Below are 9,448 nucleotides of genomic sequence, written 5' to 3'. Positions count from 1 at the left end.
CCCCTGCGCATTGTGTGGGTGGGGCCGAGAGGGCGTGGCGCTGTGCAGAAAGGGTTGGACCCGGCAGCCTACAAGGGAATGTGGAGGGCGCCCCGTAGTTATGCACGATGCTGCCTGTTAGAGTGGAGTTGGTCTTAAGCTCGCTTGACGTCCTGCTGTAAGGAAGGCTGGTGTGCCGGCAGTAGCACGATGCGATGTATTTACCTCTTCCCTCACTGGCTTGGCTCTGGAAGCTTTCATTTCTAACACTGGATCGTGAGAGTATTTGAACAATCCCTTAGTCCCTTAACACTACAGCCTCCAAAATGCCAGTTGTGTTTGAGGCGCGAACTCACCTTTTACTCATGGCCTGCCCACACTCAAATCTTTTGCTCTTTAGAAACATTCTCAAGAAACCAACATGTACTAATACAAATATATTTTAAAAAAAAACAATTCGAAAGCACTGCATTTTGACTGTCTTTGCATTCTGAGACAGGCTGTGCCTTCTTCAATCATCTAGCTGGGTTTGAATGCTTACCAGCCTTCACTAGGTTACCTAAAGCCTGCTAGGTACAAAGAACCTGAGAACGTTTTTAGGAACCAAGTTGAATTAATAGCAATAAAAATTCAGAATGTAGGGCTGGGGATTTAGCTCAGTGGTTCCATTGCCAGCCTTGCAAACAAGGTCCCGAGTTCAAACCTTAGTACCAAAAAAAATTTTTTTCTCAGAATACCATTCGTGTTAATCCATTTACCTAAAAGAAAGCCTGGATTCTTAGGGATCCGTTTTTCTCTTTGCTTCTCTATAATGCTGCACAGGGACACACACAGGTTGCTCAACAGTTGTCTGTGAATGAATGAACGGACGATCAAACAAAGAGCAACTTGGCTGCAGTTGCCTCGTAAAACTGCCACCAAAATACTGGTTATTCATTGTGTACAATCTGACCACTGTCATGTGTCTGTTATTGCTGTCTAATGTGCCAAAACAAGATGTACATTTAACAGATGCTCTTCTGGGCATCTTCTTACATTTATATTTTTAAGACCAATAGCTTCTTTGTAAGTGTTTCTTCCACGATCACTGAACATTTTCTGGAAGTGTTGCCTCTGTGTGAAATATTCTAACAGGGTTCAGGAGGCTGCTAGATTTAGTCTTTAGCTAGGACAGATGTGGTGAGTAATTTAAAAATTGGTTGAGATCTAAAAGGACTTTTCATCTTTGTTTTAACTTTTCTGACACCTTGGTTCACTTTATAGTTAGCAAGAAAGCAATTTTCCCCTTTGATGGCATGCTTCTCATTTTATCATGTAGCCACAGACCTCAATAACTAGTCCTTTCACTCAGCAAATGCTGACTGCCTGGCAGGAGCCAACCATTGTGCCTGGTACTAAGGATTCAAAGCCAAATGAAAACACTGTGGATCACTGGAGAAAATAAATCTGCTAATGAGTTGTTACAGTCAACTGTGGCATAGTATCCGGTGCTGGTTGTCTCTTGCAATATGAGAGAGACTGAGATTTACCCATGAAGCAGTGACATTTGGGTTGGATCCTGAAGGATAGAGGATTGCCAAAATGAGAAGGGTGAAAAGCCAGGGTAGAATGAGAGTTTGGCAAGTGCAAAATGCTATGTGGTATAAGTCAAGGCATTTCTGAAAGTGTTAAATGGACCATAGGCATGAGAATTGCTGTGCAAGAGCTAGTTTTTGACAGCCCCAGAGCTTGATCTTCCACGGGAGCCAGTGAAGTCAAGAGTTGCATTTAGGGAAGACTACTCTGTCAGTGTGAAGAATAGAAAAGACGGGATCTCAGGATCTTGTACAGATGACTTGTCCTTGAACTAGATTAATAATGTGGGGCTGGAGAGGCCTGGCTACATGTGAGAGTCATTTAAGAGGTAAATTTAATTTACTTGGTAACTAATTAGATGTCAGAGGAAGGTCTAAGCCAGTTCTGGGTTTTTCAGATTTGGCTATCAAGTGCATATGGTCAGAATGAGGCAGAAATATAGACAAGTTGAATCCATGGGTAAAATGTTAAGTTTGAGATGCTTGGAGGCTATTTGGGGGAAGGGTCAGAGTTTGAATTGCAAGGATTATTAGTTTTCAGGAAATAGACCAAAACAAAAGCATTCATTTGGGAATTAGATTATCTTTCTAATTTGAGTTACTTAACAGGCAGCAGTTTTGTGGATAACTATTTTCTTTGTCCGCCACAGCCTTCATAAACAAAAAAGAGAATGATGATAGTTTTCCTCAAGTTATAGAAGAGTCATGTAAGGACCAATATATCTTATTTTTTTGAAACTTAAAGTAAGACTTTTTTGTATCCAGTAGAATGCCAACAGAATATAATTCATAACCCACAGACTTGGGCCCTTGACATTCTCAAAGGTTTCATCCATGACCTTGCTGAGTCCTCAAGTTTATGAATGTCACCATGGTATATAATTTTCTCCACAAAATTTAAGAAACTGAAACTAGAAAATGTAAGGAGTCCTTTCAGACTCTTGATAGTTCTACAAATATGGGCCCAAGGTAATTTCTAAAGGCATTTAAATAAAATTTCCCATTAAAATAAACTCCTTACTTCATTACCTTGTGTCTTTATCTTATTAATTTCATCTTTCTCTGACTCTGCAAAGAAAAAAAAAATCAACCACGGTGTGAGAATTACTGTGTAGATGTCAATGAGGAGAGAAAAGCTAAACTGTGTTGGGGCAACAAATGCCAGGTGTTGGGTGTTCTCTACCCACTGGCTATGTGGCCGTGCTCTCTGGCCTCTAAGCAACCCATTCAGATTTGTATCTCTGCAAATGACCTCATAACAGGGACCTCTCAGGGCACTCATTGGAGGCCTTTATCATTCTTAAATATCCAGCTGGCGAATACCAATGCATTGCTGCATATAGCTCAGACAAAGTCCTCAGAAGTACAAGAGCTTCTCTGTGTAGCTCTTCTTTTTCTTCCTTTTTAGTTTCTGTGCCTAGATGGAACCCAGGGCCTCTTGCTTGCTGGGAAAGCCTGCAAGCCATGGAGCCATGCCTCTAACCCATTTAATTTCTGTCTTATCATAGTGAGTCTTCCAAGCCTCTAGAAGCATCACATACTTGCTTCTGCCAGCATCTTCTGTGCTGTTCCACAGTTGTTTGCTCATGCTGACTTCCCCCCAGTAGGCCTTTCCCTCCTTAGGAGAATGAGCCATCATGCCCTGGTGCCCAATATCCTGCCTGGCCCCGAAGAACTGCTCAATAAACATTGGACTAACTAAAGTATTCTCAGGAATCTGATAAAGCTTTATTCCCCATGCCTTGCCTGTAAGCTTTGTAAGTTGTTTAATTGCCTACAATAAGCATGCATTTTTATCCCAACTCTTCTGTACTGTATTTCTTTCTCTTCTCACTCTTTTTTCTCAGTGTGCCTCCCTAATGTTAAGTGGTGCCTTTTGCCTTTGATCACTGTGTGTAATCGGAAGAACTATGAGTCTAGGCACCAAGAATTGGGAAAGCTCCAATGACAAGACCTTGATGATCATTCTTTATGAATAACTTCATTGGAGTTTATTCGCGGGTTGCAGCACAAATGCTCCTTTGTACTTTGAGCTTTTGATGTTCTTGGGCATGACAGAACTCCTCAGTTCCCCAAGCCAGGGCCCTACAGCAGGCTCTCCAGGGTACTGGCCCCAGCTCCTCGGGCACAATCTGCTCCCTCAGCTGCAGATGACCCTGCACTCCATCCTTTCAGAAGAGGGTGATCTCTGACTTTATTTTTCCTATTGATTGACTCATTACTCAATTTGTCAAGTGTGCTTTTTAGAAATGCTGGGTTACAAGGGCCTATTTTCTTGTTAACCTTGGCAAGGAATTTCAGACACTGTAGAACAGAGTATGAAGGCTTGAGGAACTACCTCTGAAACTTAAACACAGAGAGATTTTGAACAAAGTTAGAGACCTGAAGACAGGCAGGAGGTTAAGTGATCCTTCAAGCTCCAAGAGTACAAAATGAAAGGCACTCCTTTTTGGTTGGGAATTGCACTGATCACCATGATTTCTTTTCCAGGCTAAGAAGCTCAGCATGGTATGGGCCACGGCAATGGACTCTGGCTGCTTTGCCAAAATCACTTAGCCCAAGGTGTGAGTGCTGCTTCACATAGCCAGTGTGTATAGTCTTGTATTATATTAGGCTTTGGAAACTACAAAACTGAGTGTCCTGGCTCCTCAGCTGTCCTGTTAAAGACCCTCTGTTTCTGTCTCTGCTACTTTCAAGGTATTGTATTCTGTCCTTACCAGGATTTAGTGTTCTTTTCTTCCTTTAACTTTATCATCCTGTACCTCTTGATTTTCCTCTTCACTTCTCTCTGTCCTCCTGCTATCCCTGTCTCCTAAGGGCCTCTGCTTCTGTGCCTAAAGTTCCTCAGGGCATTTGCCCACGCTTTTATTTTTTAACCTCCTCTTTACATGGATGTCTTCCAAGTTTGTCCTGCCAGAGCAACATCTCTTGTCAGCCGGAGACCACCCCATCCATCCGCTGTAGATGTCTTCATTTGAGCATGCTGTCATCCCCTTCATTGCAGTGAACTCACCCCACTCCTCCTGCCAGCCAGAATTTCCTACTGACATCTCTGTTTCTGGCTGGAGCATTTCCCAGGCTTGAAACGGAACTATCCTGGGCCTCACTCTTCTTCTCTTCTGCCGTTCTCATCCAGCACATCAAGTCAGAGGAAATGTTGGCCGTGTTTCTTCCTGCTGTAGAAGCCTTCAGTGCTCGTTGTGACCATCAAGTCTACCACGAATCTGTGAGGTTGGTGTTTAGTGCTTCATGTAAGGACTCCGGTGAACCTGTCTTTCCAGCCTTCTTTCCCTATTCTGTTCACCCAATCTCAGCCCAAGCGAAGGCCCACCTTCCTTTAGGAGGTCTCTTCCCTGTTTTGGTTAAATAATTTCCTCTGACTGCTCATTCAAATCTATCTCTGTCCCTGGACAATTACAGTGACAGTGGGGTATGTGTCACTTATTTCTCACATTTGTCTGTGAGGCAGTATCATTATTCTGTTTTACAGGTAAAGGTGCAGGGGCAAAGAGTAAGAGGCTTCCCGAAGGTCACAACTGGGAAGTGACTGGGCCCCAAATTCCAACTCTGTCCACACACTGATGACCCCCTGATTCTCATCAGAGCTTCTATGAGCACAGCTCTTGTAAAGGATCTTTTCTGCCTGTCGGTTCATGCTCAGAGCACATGGTGGACCCTGTGTAACTCTAGTTTCCGAATTGATGGAATAATGGGATTTTGCAATAGGTTTGTAGAAAAACCCAACAAGAGAGTCAAGGGTAAATGCAAGATTTCTAGACCAATAGCTTAAAGAACAAAACCCTTGTTAAACTGAATCACATGAGAAGAAGCCACTTTGGTGGATTGGGTTACTGTGACCTTGATCTTAGGGTACTGAGGTATTAAGGAAGGATACTTAAGGGACACCCCTGTTGGACACACATCATTTGAGTTGTCATTTTAAATTTATAGCTTAGCCAGGCATGGTGGCACATGCCTGTAATCCCAGCACTTGGGAGGCTGAGGCAGGAGGATCCCTGTGAGTTCGAGACCAACCTGGGCTATGCAGTGAGTTCCAGGGCAGTCTGAACTACATAGTGAGACCCTGTATAAAAAAAAAAAAAGAAAACCAAAAACCAAAAAAATAAAATAAAATTCTAGCTTAGGTTATTCTTTCCCCTTCTTTCTTCTTCCTTCCTTTTCTATTCCTTTCCTTCTAAGACCCTATAAAAAAAAAAAAAGAAAACCAAAAACCAAAAAAATAAAATAAAATTCTAGCTTAGGTTATTCTTTCCCCTTCTTTCTTCTTCCTTCCTTTTCTATTCCTTTCCTTCTTCTCCTTTACCTTCTTCCAGAAATATCACCAAGCCTTTTCTTGGTGCTTGGAGATTCTAAAGCACAGAAGATACTACATCCTGTTCTTGTCATAAAAAAAAAAAAAGAAAACCAAAAACCAAAAAAATAAAATAAAATTCTAGCTTAGGTTATTCTTTCCCCTTCTTTCTTCTTCCTTCCTTTTCTATTCCTTTCCTTCTTCTCCTTTACCTTCTTCCAGAAATATCACCAAGCCTTTTCTTGGTGCTTGGAGATTCTAAAGCACAGAAGATACTACATCCTGTTCTTGTCTTGCTCACACAATGTAATTTATTTGTCTTATCATTGTCTCGAGTTTATGCATCATATTTGATTTGCCTGTGTTCTAAGATCTGTGCACAGTACCTGGCACTTTGTTCATGCTCAAATGGTAATGAATAAAAGGTGGCCTGGTGAGGAATGAAGGAAAGAGCTCAAGTTACAGCGCCTATACAGAATACCTGGGGAGCCTGCTAACATGCAGCTTCTGATTCAGTACAGTTCATCCGAGGTGGGGCCCAGAGTCTGCTGTCTAATGTGGCCTCAAGACTAGCAGCATTGGTATTCCAGTTTGAGAAGCATGATGGAGGAGACACTGTTTCAGCAAGCTGCAGGAAGTCTAGTAAGTTTTGTTTTTTGTTTTTTTTTTTTTGAAACAGGGTCTCACTATGTAGTTGAGACTGACCTGGAACTCACTGTAGCCCAGGCTGGTCTTGAACTCATAGCAATCCTCCTGCCTCAGCCTCCTGAGTGCTGGAATTACAGGCGTGCGCCACCACGCCCAGCTAGGAAGTCTAGTATGGCCACACGTAGCACTTTGGGGCTCAGAGTTGGGAGAGATAAGACCAAAAGGGGGTCTGGGATGACAGCCTACAGACCCAGTGTCTAAAGAAGGTGGAGGAGATAGAATGAAAAGCTAATGCTGCTGGAGTCAGACACACTTGGGTCCTAATCTCAGTTTGGACAAGTTTTGGCTGTTTTTCAGTGTTCTTAGGCTTCATTTTCTTTGCTTATCAAATGAAAATAAGGCGAACATCATAAGGTTTCTGTGAAAGTTAACTGATGTAAATCACTGAGTTTAATGCCTTGCACTGGACAGATACTCTGTGAGTGGTAGTAAACATTGCTACCGTTACATGTGGTGGGCATTGTGAAGTGTTGGTAGATGGTGAAAAATGTAATCCCTGCCTATAGGAATTTGCAGAGTGTATGGACCTCCTGGTGACACCCCTCCATTTTCTCTTTTTCATTTTCATGATTGTGCTATAGCTTATATTTAGACATGTCCCCCAAAGCCTCATGTGCTCATAGGTGGAGTTTTTTGGAGCCAGCTGGATTTAGGGTGTATTAATATGGATTAAGGGCATGTGATAACTAAGTCAGACCACTGATTAGCTTAGTATAGTACTCGATGTGGTTAATGGGAAGGCCCAGCCTGGGTGTGGGTGGCACCATCCAATAGGCTGGTAGCCTGGATGGGATGAAAGGGAAAGGAAGGTTCACTGCTTTCTGTTTCCTGCCTGTGTTGCCATGGACTATTTCTCCTCTGCCATGCCCCTCTGCTGTGACTGCCTTGGAGCCAGCTGAGTATGTATTGCAACCTCTACACACTCTGAACTAAAACAAAGCCTTCTTCCTTTAAGGAGGAAAGTATCATGTATTTCGTTCCAGCAACAAGAAAAGTAGCCAAGGCACACTATGAGTTGGTTGCACAATTTGCATCCATGTGTAGACAGACCCAGGTTCATCAACACCCTCAGCAGAGGGTAGTTACCTTCTTTAGATTTGCTTTGGCTTCATTAACATTTCTTCTAGACACCTTTCTTTTCATTTTCTTCTTACCATGCTGTTGGGTTTTCAGCTAAATTCCGACTAATCTTGTGGTTAAGATGTGTTTCAGCACAATTCTTTCTCCTGGGTCAGGTAGTGAGATTTAACTTTCAGGTTTGTCTAGCTCAGTGTTGGAGCAGCACGTCAGCGCCCATATATGCTTGCAGGTGTCCTTGTTAGCAGGACTGGCTCCTGTCTGGCCCTTGCTATGGGAAAGGCAGAGCCATCTGTTTGTCCTCTTTTCAGGGCCCATCTATAGGTATCTGGTCTCCAAAATGGTCTTTGCTGGAGCAGAGGAAGAAAATAATATAATTTCTATTTTTCCTCTATCTTTAATGTTTCTGCTGAAACTTCTATTTTTGTCTGTTTTATTAATGAATATGTTAGGTTTGTAGTATCAGTCTATAGCATTTACACATAAACAAACATACCTAAATGACAATCACAGATCTAGACAGTTGCGGTTTTTTCGAGCTGATCTTGTTGTCTTCATCCTTCATCCTATTGTCTTAGTCACTTTTCTATTGCTAGGACAAAATACCTGACAACCATAACTTAAAGGATGGGATGTTTAGTTGGCTTATGATTTCAGATACTTCAGTTCAGGGTCAGCTAGCTCCAAGGCAGGAATGGCACAGTGCAAAGGCCTAGTGGAGAAAATCTGTTCAATCTAGAGTGAAAAACTGAAAGTGTAAATAAGATCCAAATTGTATAAGTGACAATGTGAAATAGGAAGAAAGGGGATAAAGGTGTAGGGGAAGTGGGAAAGGTAGAGGAAAGGAAATAAGGGAAAAGAAAAAATATGAGAAAAGGAAAAAATGGAAACAGAGTCTTTGTAAATAGGGGAGGGTGGAGGGGGTGAAGGGAGGGCAGGGACAAGGGGAAAAAATGAGAACCAAAACCTGTCATGTTAAGGTACAAGATCCCAATGATGAATGTAACGGTACTGCATGCTTAAAAAGTACCAATAAACTCAATGAAAAAAAAAATCTGTCCAATCTATGGCAGCCAGGAAACAGAGAGAGGGGAAGGGGAGAGGAGAGGAGGAACTTGGGACAAGAATATATCCTTCCAGCTTGTGCCCCCAGTGACCCAGCTCTTCCAACCTAGCCCCACTTCCTAACAGCATGCTCAGCTCTGAACTCTTCACTGATGAGTATGGCATCCCCCATGACCCAATTGCCTTCCCAAACTTCCAACTCTGAACACATGAGACTGGGGGGATGTCTTAGCATAAAGCATAACAACTGTCATGTGAATAATTATCATTTCTCTGGTTATTTAAGATCTGTCTCCCTTGCTAGATAACAAATTCTGTGAGTGTAGGAACTATATTTATCTTTGCTGTTTCTTCAACCCTCAGAACAATGCCAAATACATAAGGGTTATTCAAAAAAACACTTGTTCAATAAGTGAGTGAGCTTGGGACCTTATCTTGGTAATGTGCCTGGTATCCACAGCTTCTATTGGTGCTGCCCTACCACCCCCTCTTTGGGTTCCTGAACTCTGCTTTGGTACCTGGACCTTGCTGCTTGCCCTCAGACTTGACTTTTGCTACTTTCTTGCTGCTGCTGGTCATATCCTTGTGCTGCCCTGTGCTGGGATACATCCATCATTCCATCTTGAATGCTATGGTGTTGCGGCCACGCCTTGTTGACAGTGTGTTAAACCTGCTTTGAGATCTCCATGTGTTGATTAGTTAGGGCTCTCTAGAGGAACAGATTCAAATATAT

This window comes from Fukomys damarensis, unplaced genomic scaffold (assembly GCF_012274545.1).
Source record: "Fukomys damarensis isolate Sample0158 unplaced genomic scaffold, DMR_v1.0_HiC HiC_scaffold_19, whole genome shotgun sequence".
In the NCBI taxonomy this organism is placed as follows: Eukaryota; Metazoa; Chordata; class Mammalia; order Rodentia; family Bathyergidae; genus Fukomys; species Fukomys damarensis.
Note: the sequence above shows the minus strand (reverse complement) of the source record.